Source organism: Pteropus vampyrus, unplaced genomic scaffold, assembly GCF_000151845.1.
Source record: "Pteropus vampyrus isolate Shadow unplaced genomic scaffold, Pvam_2.0 Scaffold36, whole genome shotgun sequence".
Lineage (NCBI taxonomy): Eukaryota > Metazoa > Chordata > Mammalia > Chiroptera > Pteropodidae > Pteropus > Pteropus vampyrus.
In genome coordinates this window covers 3411022-3430942 of record NW_011888817.1, presented here as the reverse complement: position 1 = coordinate 3430942, position 19921 = coordinate 3411022, and the positions used below count along the sequence as shown (strand labels likewise).

The window sequence follows — 19921 nt, the reverse complement described above, 5'->3', positions numbered from 1 at the left end:
AGATTTGGGGCCAGCCTGGCTTGGGCCCCCCACTGTGGCCTCTTCTCTGGTGATAAGAGTCAATCTCCTCTGGTTGATGAAACTCCCAGAAAGGGGATTTGTGACAACTGAGCTCCTTTTGGAGGACTTATGTTTAGGCAGAGAAGGGGAGTGTACGGAAAGCCTCTTCAATAGACCAAAGTTTGGTGTGAAATGTGTCCCGAACTCCCGGTCATTGGCATGTTCTGCTGCCCTTTAGCGATTTCTTCACCTCTCTCTCCCTTCAGCAGCTGCCACAGGGGGTCCTCGCTCTGTCTTCCTCGCCTCTCTCCCTCCCTCTCTCTTCCAGCCTCTCTGGGCCCTCTCAGCTGCTGTCATTAAAATGCTCTTGGTCTCAAAAACTGGAGGAAAAACTGACCTCACCAAGTCCTTGTGAGGATTAAGGAGACAAGTACGTCGAGCGCCCAGCACAGAGTAGCAAATATGTGTTCCTCTTTCCACCTTCCTTTCTCCTGGACCATAGTGGACAGAGTCGAAAATGGGACAGAAAAGCAAACTGCCCTAAAGAGAACTGTTGATTACTTAAAACTAGACAGTACTGAGATTTTTCAGGCTAACTCCGCATCTCCCCCACTACGTCCTTCCAAAGTCCCCACAATCCTACTTCACCCAGTCATCCCATTGACCTCAAACACTACACCTTGTGTCTGCTTCCCTACCTGACTCCTACCCCACCTGTTCTCAGCTACCTACCTGTAGGTGTTCATGGACTTCCCTAAGGAGGCAGGCAAGTTACTACCTGCTCTGTTCTCGAATTTCTCTCTGTGTCCTACTCAACGAAGCAGGTAGTAGTAAGCAGGGTACAGAGTTCCAGTCCCTGTGAGCCAAAACCAGTTGCACCCAGTGTTGCCTCAAAACATGCTGTGTGGCAGTTTCTTATAAAGTTATGCATGCATCTACCATATGACCCAGCCATTCCACTGCCGGTCTTACCCAAGAGAAAAGAGAGTATACATTCGCAAGAGATTTATACACAAATCCACCCAGCAACTTTATTTGTAATAATCAGAAACTGAAAACGACCAGAATGTCTGTCAACAAGAGAATGGACAAACCACGGTCACTCCGTAAAATGGAACCAGCTATAAAAAGGAATGAACTACTGATACAAGCAACCACACAGATGAAGCTCAAAAATATGCTGACCAAAAGAAGCCTGCCACAAAAGCGTACATACTAGGTGATTCCGTTTATATGAACTTCTAGAAAAGGCATCTATGGAGACAGACAGCAGATCGGCAGTTGCTTGGGGCCAGGGTTGGGGAAGGGGATAACTGCAAAGCAGCAGGAAGAAACTTTGGGGGCTGATGGAAAAATGTTATCTCTTCTTGGCAGCAGTCATTACCCATGTGTATACACTGTACACTTAAAATGGGTACATTTCACTGCATGCAAATTATACCTCAGTGAAACTGAGCTTTCAAATACTGTTCTGTTTCCGCCTGGCTCTCAGAGGCAGGCTCTGAATGTAACTGGATTGTAACAACTGAAAGAAGGCACTGTCCCCATATCTCGGAGAAAGCCAACCCCCATCCCAAACCTGGGGGCCCTGGAGCAGGCTCCACAGCAGTCTCTCACCCAGGGTCCAGTTTATGCGAGTTCAAGACCCGAGAGAATGATTATGTTTCGTAGCTCAGTTCACCATGCCAAAGGTCATCCTGCTGCTGGCTGAGAGCAAGCCTGAACTATTTCAGGCCCAAGGGCAACATCCTTGAGCAGTTTCTATCTGGAAAGAGTGGGAGATCGCCATGGCAACCTGTCCCAGTCCCAGTCCCTGGCAGGGCTCCAAGGCACACAAATAAAGCCATTGGAATGTGGTACAGAGTTCAGGGCGGGGCAATTTGAAAGCTGCCAAGTTTTCATGAAAATCAACAGTGTGAGGCCTCAGCCACTGGAAGGTGTCACTAGGGAAGCTTGGGTCCCAACAGGATCAGCCCAGGGACGTGCAACACATTCTTTCACACACACGTACACACACATACACCCTGCTAGGGGACAGCAGTACAGCTTCTTGAAAAAGAGGCCTAATGAAACCACAACTCTGTCTTTAGAGCCTGACAAACAGAGATTTCAATGTCTACAGTCATTTCTTTGTAACCTCAAGCAAGTTTCTGAACTGGTTAATCACATGACTCACTCCCTCCCCTTCTCCAGGTCTTTGAACAGAGGTCACCTTCTCCGTGAGACCTTCCCCGATCACCTAAGATCAAGTCGCAGCCTCTGCTCCCCCACCTCAATCTCCCGCACTGCTTTATTTTCCTTGATAGCACTTAGCACCACCTAACATACAATATATTTTGCTGATTTATTGTTAAGATGTCAACCAAGCATTAAACCAGGCTTTGCTAAAAAAATATGACAAAGTTTTATTCAAGGGTCTTAAGCTAGTGAATTGCAACTTGGGAAACACTATCGGGCAATTCCCAGCTTGTTATGAAGAAAAGAGAAAAGTTGGTCATAAAAAGCACGTTTTTGAGAAGACTTGGTCCTGCATTTTTACTTTCTGATCTGGTCTGGGGTGGCGATCTTCCAGACGTCTGGGGGTCTAGACACAAGGACATTCTTTCCTAAGTTCTTCTATAGGATTTATGTATCTCCAGGCATTGACACACAACTGAAAAGTTCAAAGATGTAGGTTGCCAGGCGAATTTAAAAAAAAAAAAAATCATTTTCCTCATTTTTAACCCACTCTGATTTTGCGACTCCATTTTTATTTCTTCCCTCTTTCCTCAGATGTCAGCTCCACGAGAGTAGGGATTTTGTTTTGTCTGTTTTGTCCATGCTCTATCTCCAATGCCTAGAGCAGTGCCTAGCACATAGTAGGTACACAGGGAACACTATAGGGGCTTCTCTGAACATCTGTGTTCTCATCAGCAAAGCAGGGATTAACATGGAGTTAACGTAGGAGTTAAAGGAGCCAGTTAAGGCTGTGGGTTAAGTGTCCAGCCCTCAGCAGGAGCACTAGTGTCATTTACAGTTAAAGCCTTCATTTAGCACTTTGGTCCACATTTAAGAACAGCTTTCAGAGGATCTTACCTTGCCTCCCTGACTGCTAAGCCCAAGATCTTACTCATGTCCCAGTTCTGCAAAACCACTAGATGTCACAAACAGGGGAATCAGTGATTCAGTCCACAGAGGCATTTTCCTGTCTCTAACTATTTGTTAGGAGACTGAGTAAATGAACTAACTCATTCATAGGAAAACAAAGTCTTCAAAAATGTAAAGAGAATTTGAACGGGCAAAAAATTATTTGACCTGTAAAAGGAGAGAACAGGCATTTCTTGCATCCTTAACATGTACGAGACGGCATGGTAGGCACCTGACATGTCTTATGTTGTTTCATCCTTGTGTCAGTCTTACAAGGGAGAAATCTAGGAATGAAGAAACTGAGGCCAGGAGGTCAGGACAGCAGCCTGAGACCTCACAGCATTAAGTAGCAGGGCAGAAGTTGAACTCAGAGTTGATCAAGCCCCAAAGCCTGTGCTCTAGCTGTCTCACCCCACCTTCTTCGGAAACTCACTTGGGTAAAGGCCTCTCTGCCAAGATAGGAAGGTTAGATATATTCTGGAGGCAATTCTAAAAATAAAAAAGCAACTGAGTGTAAATATGTGGGAACTACTAAGGAAGGAGGAATTATTGGTGTCTCAGATAAATCAAAAAAGCTACAAAGAGGAGGTGGACCTGCTTCAGGGACTTTTATTTCTGGTTTATTAACTCATCTTTGCAGAGGTTATCACTGGCTTTTGTTTCCAACACATGACAATGAACAGCACATTCTATTCACATGAGTTTTCCATCTTGTCATATTTTCAGCAGGTCATTCCTTTGAGATCCTTTCTTTTTATTTATAGGCTTTTGCATCATTTCACTGCCAGAACTTAGCATGTCCTGACAATAGCCACTTTCTGAATGGCTGGACTCTCCAGCACCATAAACCCTTAAGAAAGCAGAAAGCATGGAATTTGGATCCTGCTTAAACCAATTCTGCATGACTTGGTTCAGTGACTTCACATAGGTATCCTGAAAAGTATTTACACCATGGAAACCAATAAATGCTATAAATCAAGACTTTTCCCCCCCAGAGAGCCTATTGTTAAAACATTGCACCAACACATACTGGCTTAGCTATTGTGAAAGAACAGAAAGAATCCTGGCTAGAAGTCAGGAAACTTGAGTTTTAGCCTGGTGTAATTACTAACTCACTGTAAACCTTAGACGAGTCATTTCACCTCTTTGGGCCTCAGGTTCCTTATAGACTAAATGCAGGGAGACTGACTAGTTTCAAAAACCAGGATCACTATGTCCTGAGTTATTTCCCAAAAAGAAAACGGCTTGGAAATTCTTCAAGCAGTTTTCAATATTAAAAAAGAAAAGAAAACCATGCATGAATTCCCCTGATAAGCCCAAGTAGGTTAATTTAATAAATAAACTGTATTTGGTAGTTAAAATCTTTCCATATCTAAAATCTGAAACTTAAGGGGAAGATAATAAAAATAGTCAGCCCTCTATTCCCTTCAATCCAATGGATCGAGCACCTGAAATGAGGCAGTTACTGTTGGTTACTGACGTTATCATGCTGAAGAAGCCCAGTCCCTTGGAACTTGCAGACTAAGGAGGCAGACAGACAAGCAGGCATGCATCGTAATGCATGGGATTCATGTACCGATAGGGTAAGAACCAGGCTTTAAGAGAGCATACAGCAGGGGCACTATCAATGTGGAGAGAGTCGAGGATGGCTTTTTGGGAAAAGGGACGTCTAATGGGGATTAAAGTCTGGAGGTCAAAGACAGTGGAAACGGGGGGAAGTCAGTCATTTCCAGAGAGCAGCTGGAAAGCATGGTACAAGTTACTGCTGGAAAGGCACAGAGGTGTATATCAGGTAAGGGAGTTCCGAAGTTATCTTTAGAATACTGGCGGGCCATTGAAACGTGTAAACAAGGGAGTAATTTGAGTTTTAGAAAGCTCCTTTAGGCTGTTGCATGGAGAACGAATGGAAAGGAAGCAACACTGGAAGCTGGGAAATCAGCTCCGAGGCTCTTGTGCCAAAATGAGAGTCTTGTGACCTGGGGTAGAGCATGTATTAGTCTCCTGAGGCTGCCACAACAAAGTCCCACAAACTTGGTGTCTTAAATAACAGAAATGTATTTTCTCATAGTTTTGAGAAGTCCAAGCTCAAGGTCTCGGCAGGGCCATGCACCCTCTGGGACTCTGGGTAGAATCTTCCTTCCTTGCCCCTAGCTTCTGGTGGTGGCCATCAATTTTTGATGCTCCTTGATTGCAACTGCCATCACTCTAATCTCCGCCTCTGCCAACACATGGTGTTCTCCCTGTGTGTCTGTCTGTTCACATCATCTTCTTATAAAGACACCAGTTTTATTGGATTGAGGACACCCCATCCCCACTCTGGCAAGATTTCATCTTAACTAATTTTGTCAGCAATGACTTTATTTCCAAATAAAGTCACATTCTGAGGTTCTGGGGGTTAGGACTTCAACATATATTTTGGGAGGACACAATTCAACTCCATAATAGGGAAAGATTTAAGAAATTTAATCAATAAGACTTAGGAGTTGATTATGAGGGACAAATAAAAGCTAGAAGTCAATGGTGATTTTTACACAGTGATTTTGAGCAGATGGTGGTCAGACGAACTGAGTAGGGAACTCAGGAAGAGAAGTAGATTTCAGGGAGAAGGTGATGAGTTCCATTTTGGATGCATACCAGCTGCCTTCAGGACTACACAGACTGTGCTGAACAGCCCTGGGGGTTCTTTGACAATCCAAACTTTCAAGATCTTAGCAGCTTTCCTCTATTTGTCTCAGTTCCATGAATAACCCTATCAAATATCTTGTCCAGATAGTCCAGATAGGGCTGAAGAGTGGCAGAATGTGCCACCCCAAAATATGCCACTTTGGCATAAGGATTATGCTAAACTAAAGATACTTGAAAAACAGTAGTTACAAGAAGTATACTCTGACCCTCCTCTCCCTTTTCTTCCTAAAAGCAGGAGATAAAACTCCCATGGGAAAGACTTCCTCCCATACAAGGAAGAAACATTCTTATCACCAGAGATGAGGGTCAAGGCAAAGAGAAACCTGTACAAACAGACCTTGTTAAAATAACTCTTCTTCCTTTAGTTACTTTTCCACAATTGCCTGTCATTGTTCAACCTGTATATAAGCATTTGGGCCTATCTCATTTGGGGGTGTTCATTTTCCTGTGGGGGCTCTGTAAAGTTTTGTGTCCCTTACAGAGCCTTTAAGTCTAAAGACCTGACTTTTTTTTTTTTTTTTACCTCTGTATTGTGCTAATCCTCTTCTCACTTAATTTAAAGATCTCTGTCTTGAGACAATTTAAAATCTTAGGTGTAGGAAGGCTGGAGTAGAGAAGGAACCGGCCTTAACATCCTCTCTGCTGATAGACTTACTCCCTTAGGTAATTCTCATAGAAAATCCTTTCAAAAGGCCTGACTCTCTTTTGAAGGACTTTGCTAAAAGGGCAGAACTCGCCAGTACACAGCAACCTTCTAAATTTTTTTCTACCATTTCCTCTAGGTTTGATTGGCATGACTCTGTGCTGATATAGCAGGCAATAGACTGTTTAAACGCCACTGTATAACAAGGGTCACCAGCTTTCCAGCCTGCAGTGGTAGGACCTCAGTAACTACCATTCCACCTCCTCGAGTCCAATTCCACAACTTAGAGTCTGTTATTTCCAGAAACCACCTTAAAATATTAAAATCTATATGCATTAAGGTTCCTAATTGTAAGCAACAGAAGCTACTTCCGGCTGATTAAGCAAAAAATAGAAGTCTTAAAATCATATCAATAGCCCACCGAATCTCTGTGAAACTAAAGAAATTGGCTCAAGATTAAACTTCCAAAAAAAATATCTAAAACCAAAAACCTGGCCTGAAGAAGAAACCGCTGCTCAGCCGCCACCACCACGACACGTGAATGCCATCCTTTGTGCACTGGCCACCGCTGTAGCAGTAAAGTTATCACTCCTGCATCAAGAACTCAAGTCAACTTGCAACTACCGCATTCCTGAAAGCCAGTCACCTCTGTCATCACCCTGACCAGGAAAATGCCTGCTTCCTCAAATTGGTCCCTTCTGAATCAAAATCTCATGGGGGTGAGTCTCGTGGGAACAGAATAACTCACAGGCTTGAAGCCTGACCATAAAACAGACTGGGAAACACCTCCGTGGGTTTTACCTTGAAGAGATGGAGCTCATGAGAGTGGAAATTCCCCAAACAGAACAAAACGTGCTAAGAAGCCAAACAATATGAACTCTCTACTACAAGGTCCATAGGGGGCATAAAGATTATTTTGTGGAGCAATCCGGGATATGATGAATATGCATATCTATAGCTTGAGGTGGGGGCTACCTGGGTTAGGGAGCATAGAGATGGTGTTATAGGTTGAACTGCATCCCTGCAACATTCATCTGTTGAGGTCCTAACCTCCAGCACCTCAGAATGTATCCTTATTTGGAGATAGGGTCTTTGCAGAGAAAATCAATTTAAAATGAGATCATTAGTGTGGGCCCTAATTCAGTGTGACTGATTTCCCTATAGAAACAGGGAATTTGGACACAGACACACAAACACAGAGAACGCCATATGAAGATGAAGGCAGAGATCCATGAGTCAAGGAATGTAGAGATTGGCAAGAAACCACCAGAAGCTAGGAGAGAGGGGAAGAACAGATTTTCCCTCACCACCCTCAGAGGGAACCAACCCAGCTGACACTTTGATCTTAGACTTCTAGCCTCCAGAACTGTGAAACTGTAATTTTATTTGAGTCACCCGGCCAGTGGTGTTTTGTTACAATGACCTTTGGAAACTAATATAGATGATAAATTAAGCCATAGGATTAGATCAAGCTTTCCTAGGAAGACAGTGTTGATATAAAGGGGACGAACAGCAAAGGAAAGAGAGGACTAATATCTGGGGGACATACTGAAGGAAAAGCACCTCTTCTATTGTGAAAGGAGGAAACCTGGGCACACATTGCCTGAGACTGAGTTCCTGAGAAGCAGACCCTGAGATGCAGCTTCCTGTGCAGTGATCTATTAGGAACCATTCCTAGAAATGACCTAAAGGGAAGTGGGAGGAGAGGGCAGGAAGGGAGAGGGCTGAGCAAAAATGCAATGACGGCAAAGTACACGAAGGGCAACTTGACATGGGCTCACCCCATAGGGGAGCTCTCACACCTCTGAGTTATCCCAATCCCAGGGCAAGGTTGCTGGGGGTATTTAGGCTCCCAAATCCATCAGTCATAGGTTAAGAACTGCCCTTTTGGGGGAGGGGGCAAATCTCCAGCCACTTCTGGTTCTCCATGAAGGCAGCCTAAGAGCAGTCCTCAGACAGAAACAGAGGTGCTGGCTGTGGGGAGTGAAAGCACATGGGGAGCTGGTGTGCCCCAGACAGTGAAGGAGTCCAAGGTGACATGGGCAGAGCTCTGACAGCTTCTGCTGCATAGAGGTGGGTTGGCGACACATTAAGTGATTAACACGTTAAAGGTTCTATATTTCCTTCTATTCAAAGGGTAGGACATTTGAGGAGAATGAAGAGGGTTTAAAGTATGAAAGAGAAAGCTGATTAGGAAATTACAGAAAGATCACCAGGCAACAATGAAGACCCAGCTGAGAGAGCCCATGACCTTGTCATGGCACAAATACCAACAGTATCCGGGTAGGACATAGGGACATTGGAGAAAAAGAGGGGAGACTGGCAAAGAGGTGGTGAAGGCGTTCTGTCTTTACTGGGTAGGAAAGGAACTTAGAACAGAGACAGTGAATACATAGAAAAGGAGACAGCAGAAGGGCCAGAGGACTGGCCATTTCAACAAATTCGAAGAACAGTTGTAGTGGGAGCAACTGGGTGAGAAAATGTGGAAGGATGGGAGGGTGTGGTCATGGTGAGAGATCTGATTTCAAGATTTAAGAAATGTGGGAGTTCAAGGTCATGCAAGGTCCAGGGTGTGACCATAGTGGTGGGTACTCTAGATGGAGCAGAGGTAAACATCATTGTAGTCGAGGGGGTCAAAGAGCTCGCAGGACGCTCTCGAATAATTAAATGAAGAGATGTACCATGTTCATAGATTGGAACACTCAACATTGTTGACATACTTTAGTTACCTTAAAACCATGAATGTCCATCATCAATAATTCATTGTTTAAAATGATGGTTTACATTTTACATCATTAACATTTGAAAAGTATAAGCATTTTATTGGGACACTCTGTTGTTGAATGTGTTTGATTTCAGTGTGGGCTCAACAACAAAATGAGTCATTTCTGAGCCTGCAAGGAGATGACCAGAACCTGAATTGTGGTGGTTCTTTTATGAGGGAACATCCTAGCAGTGAGCAAATCTCTTTGACTCCTCTATAGCTGTAACAATTCAGGATTAAGCCTCAGTTTCAGTGGTAGAAGCAATATGTGAAATCTCCTTTGAAGATGGTATTAATGAAACAGTCTCTAGTGCGAGACTGTTTCTAGTGTGAGAAATCTTCAAATCTCTTACCTGTAAAATGAAATTCCCTTGCTCCTGGATAATAGAACTGATTTATAGATAAAGTTAGAACTTTAGATCATTGGAAAGTAGAACCGTATTACGGATAAGGTTAGAACTTTAGATCACTGGAAAGTTAACTAGTCACATGAAAGTCATTAACAGTTCTCATGCCCTGGGGCACTCAAAAATTAAGAGTCATGTTGAAGAGAAGAAGCCAGCCAGCAAGGGAGACTGAAAAGGAATGTCCAGCAGGATGGGAGGAATGTTCAGGGGTGTCCTTCCTAAAAGCCAAGTGAAGAAAGTATACTACGTAAGATATTAATCAAAATCCAATCAAAGAAAAGAAAACCGGTCCAGGTATTTTGAACAGAAGAAATTAATAAAGGAACCGGCTACCAGAGTATTAGAAGGGATGGAGGTACAAAGGAGGGGAGGGGAGATTACTCAAAAATTATGAACGTCAGGAAATCATCACCAGCCCAGGCTAGAGAAGCAAAAATGTTACCCAAAGTTCAGAGGCACAGTGTTCCTAAGATTCCTGGGGCTGTTGGAGCCCAGTTGTCTGAGCAGAAACCCAGGAGCCTGTACTTGCAGGCCACGGCTCCTGTCCCTGTAGCCACCACCCAGATCCATTGCTGTCATTGTCACTAGAAGCAATGCTGTCATCTCAGCTGTGCTGCTCCCACTGCTGCCAAAGTTGCCTTCAGAAGCCAGAGGCAGGAAGGGAGTCAATTCTCTCCTCCTTCCATCTTTCAGTACCTTTCGTTGACAAAACCTAAACAGAAACCTACTAGTACGAGAGCCTGGAAAATCTAATTTGTCCTTCTCTGATACATAGCAGAGCACGGAAAGGTGGATAAGGGCTGAGAGCACAGGCACGTGACTAGCACAATCTATACCTTCGGTTACTCGGCATCCATTCTCATTCTTCTACCTATATTTAACTTTCATACAACAATAACTATAACAACTTCATGCTTTCCTTCCTAAGAATATGCAATAATCCTTTCCACAGGGACTCACTCTCTCCCCCCGCCAAAAAAAAAAATATATATATAGTGAAATATAAAATCCATCTCTGTATTCATCTCTGGGTGATGTTAAATCCTCTTTTAGACCAATCACAATGCCATCTGAATATTTTATAACTCAGAGACTAAACTGAAGTTTATTACCGACATTGTCTTCATCTTATATTGCTCTTGTTTATAAACCTTTCATAGCTCTCTATTATCTTCAGAGTAAAGTCAAAATACCATAGCTTGGAGTTTAAGGACCTACCAAGCTAGATAGACCCATATTTTATTTCCCAAACACATCTTCTATATTTCTCCCTTTGAGCCTTTGAGCTAATCATTTCCCCACCCAAAATGCATTCGCCATCTTTTTTTCTTTTCTGCCTCCTCTGCTCTAAGCCTATTCAATTTTCAAGGCATGGTTCAGGTTCAATGCCTCCACACAGCCCTCTCCCAAAGACACCAGCCCTCAGGACTCTCTCTACTCTGAACTCTTCTAGTCTGTGCCACTGATAGAGACCAACTAGCCTTCCTGGCTCCCCCACAGCACCTAATGGCAAACTGCCTCCCACATATCCATTTACTAGCTGATACCCAGCTGCGGAGGGTAGGGAAAATGAATTGGCAATGCAAGGGTGGCTATTAATTTGGAGCCCAAGGCACTTGCTTCCCAATATCAGCTTCCTGCAGCCTCCCTTAGGCCCCACTAAGTCTCTCTGCCTGTTTGATTCTGAATTACAGTTTGAAGTAGTTCATCAATTCTCCATAGCAACCTTCAAAGGAGTTCAGTTGGCCACCAGAGACGCTGTTCTCAGATTACTGCCAAGCTAGCAACCTGGTTGAGAGTATTAGTAAACCACACGGCTTGCCAGCTAATATCAAGTCAAAGACAGAAGCAAACAAAATGTGTTCAGATGGGTGTTGCTCAACAGGAAGTATTTGCCTTGAGAAAAAGTGAAAAACACTGAAGTGCATAGACCCAGAACTAAACAAAATTTTGCTTAGCCTTTCCGAGCCTGTTCCTGACACAGATAAGAGAAGCAAAATAGTCATAAATCTTCTTTCCCTATGGAGGTTTTACGATGTTGTTCAGAATGCTAACTCCTACCAACAAAGAAAATTGTTCAAAAACACAAAGGGCCATTAGCAAAGAACCGAGACATGGTTCTCGTCGCACTTCCTCCCTGGAAGAAGTATGTCCCTTTTCCTCTCTGGATCCCAGGTTCATAATCCAAAAAATGAGGAAGTTAAACTATATGATCTCAAGCTGGTGGCTGGAGCCAGATCCAGTCTCCTGGAGGAACCGTGTCTCCTGCAGCTTTGGGTGTCACCTGTTGTGCCAGGTGCACAATGCTGTACAAGAGGAGATGCCATTTGAATGTTGGGAGAAGGAATGCCAGAGCTGATGGCCACATATTATCCAAACAAGAGAAATATGTAAGCTGGGGACCCTCTAAACTCTCCTCCAGGATGGACTTTCTGGTTCTCCTCTCGTTCTCCCTGGCTTTGGTGCCGAGTGCTGGTGTTATGATCTGTATAGGCTTGAAACCCATTACCTGAAAGGCCCGATCAGGGGAGGCGCACAGGTATTTTCCCGTATACTCCAGAAAGCCTTCAGAGGGCTTGCTTCACGACCTCTTTCATACATGAAACTTCACAATCCTACATCTCATTTTGCAAGGGATGGTTTATGCTGAATACGCCTGAGAAATATCTGGCTCCTGTCAGGAGCTGGAGTTCTCCTTGTATTACCTTCTTCTGCCCTATCTGCTGCCGATAGTAAACCTGTTTTCTCACACCCTAAGTTGTGTAACCGGCCCTGGTACCGTAACGAAAGCAAATAAATTATTGTTTCTTCGAGTTTATAAATTCAGTGATGTTCTCAAAGAACGTGAGGTGCTCTGCTTGTGTCTTAAGGAAAGAGATGCGATCCAGGCACTGGCACGTGTGTAACCGGTGTGTGCACCATTTGGACCATCACTGTGTTTGGGTGAACAACTACATCGTGGCCTGGAATGCCAAATACTTCCTCCTCTACTTCCTGACGTTAATGGCCTCAGCTGCCACCGTGGCCACTACGAGCACTGTGTTTCTGGTCCAGTTGGTGGTGTGGTTGAACTTGTACCTGGAGACTTACGTTAATGACCTGGGACACTTCCAGGTTATTGACACCATCTTTCTTATTCAGCACCTGTTCCTGACCTTCCCAAGGACTGTCTTCCTGCTGGGCCTTGTCCTGGTGCTGAGCTGCCTCCCGAGTGGATACCTGTGCTTTGCTCTTTACCTGGCCACCACCAACCAGACCACTGACCAGTGGTACAGAGGTGACCAGGCCTAGTGCCAGTGTTGCTCCCACGTGGCCTGGCCCCCATCAGCAGAGCCCAAGTCACGGGAATATTCACTCCCTTGGGCTTTGGAGCAATCTTAGAGAGATCATTCTACCTGCACTGCACATTATGAGAGAAAGAAGAAATAAGAATGAGAAGAGTCCTACCGCCTTTTAAATATAGTATACATTTATTTGTACAAGTGGATATTTAATTTCTAAAAAAAATAAGAATAAAAATAAAAACTATATAATCTCCACAGGCCCTACCACCATAAAATCCGAAGACATCTTTTACTGCTTTCTGCACTCCTTGTTACAAAACATCCGATTATTCATTGCAGACTATAAATCATATATTATCCTCAGGGCCACGATGTATGGCTGTTCTGGTGGTACACTAAACAAACCCAGAGGGCACCGTTCACATTATAATCTGTGTAAACCACATCTCTGTGTTGGGTGGTGTAACCCGAACATTCGTACATAGCAGCCCTGATTACGCGCTTCGGTTTTGTAAATATCTAAGGTTTTACCTTTTATTTTCTCAATATCCATTGTTTCCTGGTCTTGGGTCTCTAATAGCAGAGATGAAACATTAATGTCTGATACTGAGCAAAAGTACTCTTTTACTGATTAACTCATTCATGGACATGAAATGAGGACAATAACATTCATACAATCTATTTATTGATTATCTACTATGTGCAGGACACTTTACATATATTACTACATTTAATCCTTATGGCATCGTATGGGGTATAAATTATTATCTTTATCTTTGGATGCGAAAATTGAGGGAGACAACATAGACTGCCCAGGGTTCATAGCTATAGGTCAAAAGTGGCCGAGACAGGGATTCAAAACTTGCTCTGACTCCAAAACTCATCCTCTTTCCACTTTACTGTTCATTGACAGCATCTTCCTTACATTCCGTAATCTCCCTACAGCTTGACACTCTTGAGACATCAGTGAACAAAAGCAAATAATTCAAACATTCAATTAACTGGAAATGGCAGTAACGTAGCATAAATATGCTGGAAAGAAAGTCGGTTCTCACCAATTTTCACCTGATGTCACTCACTAGAGATGCACTTACCTCTCTGTGGGCCTCAGTGTTGTCATCTGTCAGAGGGATGATGTCTTGGGCCCTTTTTAGGATATTCGAGTACCAGCAATTCCTATAGCAATGAGCATTTAATTATTTGCATTCTCTGACTTTTTAAGTTTGTTGCTCTTTCTGGCCTCAACTAAACTCTGTACAACTCCTGCGATCACTTCAACCACCAGGGAGCATTCTCCGTGGTCCCGACCTCACTGTGGCTCCAGCCCTGCCAGTTAAGTCTGGAAAAGAGATGTGTGATTGGTGAAGCCTAAATCACAGACCACACCTTAGCTGCAAGGGAGGCTGGGAAAATAAGCATCAGCCTCTATGGCATCTATACAGTAAGGTAGGCTCTGCCTCTCACTGAGACACATAAAGTGAGAAATTCTTGAACAAGCAGGAAAAAAATTGACAAATGTTTATGCAGTTTTATTAACCTGTGGGTCTTGGGCAAATCCCTTATCTTCGCTTAGCCTCAGTTTCCTCAACTGAAAATAAAGATAATAACACCTGCTTCAGAGAGTGAAAGCCCAGAAGGCAAAGGCAAAGCCTTTCTGTCTTGAGTGTGTGGCAGGACAGGGAGAGGGGAGACGCTCCTGGGAAAGGAATGAGATGCCTGTAAGGATTATGACCCAAGGTGATTACATTTCGATCATCAAGGCAAGGACTGGGGCTGAAATTCTATTAAAAGTACAAATGATCCAGAAGTGTTTCCTTTCCAATAGTAATCACTAAACAATGAGGATTCTAGAAAGAGTCTGACTTAAAGAAAGGAAAAAGGGAAAACAAAGATGCTCTAAACTGGGACACAGTGCATACAGAGCCAGGAGAGGGAGGAAAGTCAAAACGTAGGGCAGTCCTAAAAAAAAGAGGTTATCTTGCCCTAAATCAGGATTGCGTAACAGCTTCAACTTCTCACCAAGGGCTCCAAGTCACCTGACCCTCCCACATGCCAGCAGACTCTAACCAAGTCACACAGTCAGCGAGTACAGCAGCAGTAAAACTAAACAAATCTCTGCATCTCTGCTTTTTCATGCCTAAGCCCTCTCCACATGAAAAAAAAATCTAATGTAATTTTTCCCCATAGCTGTGTGCCTCCTCTAGTGTTCCAGACATGAACATAAATAGCAGTTAAGGAACACAGTTCCAAAAATATTAAGAAACTTGTTTATTGGCATTTTTAATCTCTACGATAGTGTGAGCCTTAAAAAATAATTTTAAAATTATAATTACATACAGTGAAAGATACATTTATTTTAAAACACCTTGTATAATTCTATAATGTTACTATATATTTATATGCTTTATATTGAGAGAGATAAGTTGTAATTGTACAGTTTTACTGAATTTTATTTTAAAATATACTAAAAAGTCATTGAATTGTATACTTATGGGCATATTTTAGGGTATATAAATCATACCTCAATAAAGCTATCTTTATAAAAGATACCCTACACAAGATTTGCAAGCAAGCTACAAACTAAGAATGTATTTGCCATGAAAATAACTGGAATAGAGGTATCCTTACCATATAAAGAACTCTTCAAAATTCTGAGAAAAACATTTACATCCCAATAAGAAAGTGAGCAAAAGAAGAAATAGAAACGATCAATAAATATGAGAAAAATATTTACCTTCATTAGCAATCAAATAAACAGAGTTTTAAAAAGTATAAGTTTTAATCTGTAAAAATCTATAAAAATTGCAAGTTTTCTTTAAGGCAATATCCAGAATTGAGGGTGGCTGACTCAGGCTGAGAAGACCTCTAGATCTCCTAGATGTTACCTCCTTTCCTAGCCGAGACTGAATTAAGTCATCCTTGTGTTCCAGTGTCACCCTAAACTTCCATCTATTATTATGCCTTATTGTTATTTGCTAGTTACATGACTTTCTCACCCACTTAGATTTCAATCCCCTGAGAAGTATGGCTTGTTGTTGAATATATTCCCAGTCCTAGCATAACATCCAGCAGAGTATAAACTTCACTCATATTTATCGTATGTCTATTGAATGAATAAGGAACATGAAATTGGTACAATCTTTCCGAAGGGCATTTTGATCATGTATATCAAAATCCTCAAAATTTTTCGTATTCGTAGCAATTCAACCCGTAGGAATTTGTCCTAATCAAAACGTACAAAAAGCTGGGTATACAATCATGTTTATGTCAGGGTTAGTTTTAATAATTAAAATTGGGAGATAATGCAAATGTCCAACAACAGTAATAAATTAAAATTTTCTTTATTTTTATAGCCTTTTCTTAGTAAAATACACATAGCAAGCAATTTACCATTTTAACCGTTTTAAAGTGTACGATTCGGTGTACAATTCGGCGACATTTAACGCATTCAAAATGTTGTGCAATCATCACTACTATCTAATTCTAGCACATTTTCATCACCCCAAAAGAAAACCTCATGCCCATTGAGTAGTCGCTCCCCAACTTCCTAACCCCTACACCCCAATTTCCTCTCCCCTAAACCATTATCTACTTTCTGTCTCTATAAATTTACCTGAATATTTCATATTAATTGAATGGTACAATATGTGGTTTTTTGTGTCTGGCTTGTTTCATTTAGTATAATGTTTTCAAGGTTCATCTATGTCGTTGCATATGATACTACTTAGTTCCTTTCTGTGGCTGAATAATATTCTGTCGTATGACTATACCATATTTTATTTATCCATTCATCAGCCGATAAACATTTGGGTTGTTTCTACCTTTGGCTACCTTGAATAGTGCCGCTATGAGCACTCATGTCCAAGGTTTTGTTTGAACACCTGTTTCAATTCTTTTGGGTATATACCCAGGAGTGGAATTGCTAGGTCATATAGTAATTCTATGCATAATTTATCAAGGAAGCCCCAAAATGTTTTCTATAGCAGATACATCATTTTATATTCTCATACAATGCACAAGGGTTCCATATATGAAAATTTTACTACCTTCTTTTGTGGGGTGAGACTGTCCTGGCATGAATTAAACAAGCAAAGTCTCTGCTTCATTAGCAATCAAATAAAAGAAATTGACATTCAGCAGAGGGAGTCAGGTAATAAACAAGTAAATAAATATTAATCTTCTTTTGATTTTTTCAATGCTTTAATAATGTCAAACCCATGCTTAGTACGTGGGCCATAAAAAACAGGCTATAAGTCCAATTTGGCCCAAGATGCTGTAGTTTTCTGACTCCTGGCATAGATCCCCACTTACCGCAGCTGAATTAGCTGCTGCCAACCTGCCAGATACAAAGATGAATGCTGAGCCCCTATTATGATTCCTCATGACTGGTCACAATGTACCCTATCAGCAGGAAAAGGTATTGTTATGGTTATATTATGGGGTTTGGAAGAAAGGTATGTGGAACCTAGGTGACCTAGTTAAGTTCTTCTTGATATCCCTTGACAACTGTACTATGAACAGGCAACTGCTACAAACCTGACCTGAGAAGTGGATGGTGACCAGGGGGTCAGACCACCACAGCGTAAGCCATCAAGATTTAAAAGTGACTGTGAAAAAAAAAAAAAGTGACTGTGTGAGTGAGGATAGTGGAGGAGAGAAAGGATGAGTACCAGTTGTGGCTCAAGACCACCTGCAGCTACAGGAGCTGTGGTTCATCCCAGTAGCTTCCCTCTTCTGAGTTTTCCCTTTACTAAGAGAGACCCATGGGACCCATGAAAGAGCTGCTCCCCAGTATTATAAGAATGGGATTTGCATGGAGCAAGGCATGGACTTTGGCCACTATGCAAGAGTGCTGCTTAGATCTCCCTTCAAGAGTGAACTACCACAAGCTATATAGTTAGCTTACAGTCTCAGCTGCAGTGCCTTCAGGATCCACTGCAGCACTGAACTGAGGCAATGCTCTTCCCAGGCAGGTCCAACCAAAGACTGAGTGTGGTGGAGGTACTAGGGCCTGGCCATTTCTACCTAACATAGGACTCCTCAATGGGGTGTCTTTATGCCAGGGCTCCCCATTGAGCTGGTGAAACATTCTTACTGAAATATGAGGTTCTACCTAACCAATTTTCCTTCCTTCCCCCTCTACTTCTACGGTGTCGGATCTGATCTGAAGGCCCTCCTTGCCATCTCCTGCTCCATTTCCCTTTTATATTTCACACGCATTAACCAGAAGAAATCTCTTGCATCTTTCACTCCATCTTGGCATCTGCTTCCTGGGGGACCTACACCATATGACCTAGCAATTCCACTTCTATTTACTTACGAGAACTGAAAACATACATCCACGAAAAGACTTGTGCACAAATGTTCACAGAAGTTTCATTCATAATGGCCCCAAACCCAAACAACCCAAATGTCCCATAGGAAGTGAGCGGATAAACGAATTGTAGTACAGCCATATGTGTCAGGGTTTTCCCAGGAAACAGAACCAATAGAATGAGTGTGTGTGTGTGTGTGTGTGTGTGTGTGTGTGTGTGTGTGTCTGTGTTTGATTCATTCATTCATTCATTCATTCATCCATCCATATAAATGGATTTAAGGAATTGGCTATGTGATCGTGGAGGCTGAGAAGTCCCAAACTCTGCAGTTGGCAAGCTGGAGACCCAAAAGAGCCAACAGTGTAAGCTCTGGTCCGAGAGCAGGAAAATACCAATATCTCAGCTTAATCAATGAGGCAGGTGAAGATTCCTCTTACCAGCCTCTTTGTTCTATTAATTGGATGGAAGCAACCCACATTAGGGAGGATAATCAGCTTTACTCAGTCTACCAATTCAAATGTTAATCTCACCCAAAAACACCTTTACAGACATATCCAGAATAACGTTTGACTAAATATCTGACACACCATGGCCCAGTCAAGTTGACTGTGTGTGTTTACTGCCTTTGCTGTATTTCAAACGGTCTCTGACTATAGGCTCAGTGACACTCACAAAATAAGTAAATACCTTTAAGCAAGCTGACAACGATGTTTTGTATGTGGCCTAGTACTTTCTGGGGTTGGATAGTACTTGACAGGTGGCTTGGATGATATAAAACTAAACTAGTTAAAATTAAGATGAGTGAATTATAAACTATATAAAACTAACCTTAAATTCAATTTTACAAATACTGTGACTTTACTGACTTAATATTTCCTTGAAGACATAGGAACTGTCTTTTTTTTAATTCCCTAAGCTTTATATATTATCACAAAGCCATATAATATATTAAAGTCTCAGTTTCTTCATCTGTATAGTGGAAAGAGTTAAAGTACCTACCTCATAGCAGTGAAGATTATATGAGATATTGCAGATAAAATGATTAGCACAGTAAATGGCATGTAGTTAGTTCTTACTCAGTGTTAGCTTTTATCATCATCATCATCACCATTTCTACATAAACCAATTATGCTACGACCATGTAATGAAATGTACCCTTTTAATGCATCCACAAAACCCTTCCTTTTCCTCTTCTTCCTTACAAATAGAACTCTGGTTTTATTGAGAGTAACAGTGGTAGGCCCTCCTTTGACGATACTGTTGGCTCTGAGACTCAGTTCTGACCAACAAAATATAAGCAGAAATTGCTAGATCAGGCCTAACAAATGTTTTCTGGGTATGGGGGGATGGGTAGTGACTCAGCTAGCATATGCTTTTCAAACTTTGTCCTACCTTTTATTTTCTCCTGGGCTGCAGACATGATGCCTGCAGCTCCAGCAGCCATTTTGTGACCATGAGGCAATTCACATATAGAAGCCAGCACTGTGGATAATGAAGAAGAAAGAAAGAAGGAGGAGCCTGGATATGCTGAAGCTGCCATACCAGTCTTGGACTCCCTGGATTCCTGAGTAAATAAGTGAAATTCCGAATATGTGTAGACCATTCCACAAACCTGTTTCCACATCTATTAAATGAAAAGAGAGTAATAGTAACCTAGCTCATAGGTTTGGTGTGAAGATTAAATGAGTTAACATGTG

The 19921-nt window shown here is 42.2% G+C and overlaps 1 pseudogene; it reads left to right on the top strand.

Moving 5' to 3' along the window:
* The first annotated feature begins 12048 nt into the window (after positions 1 to 12048).
* Positions 12049 to 13082, top strand: LOC105290668 (annotated as a pseudogene).
* The last annotated feature ends 6839 nt before the right edge of the window (positions 13083 to 19921 follow it).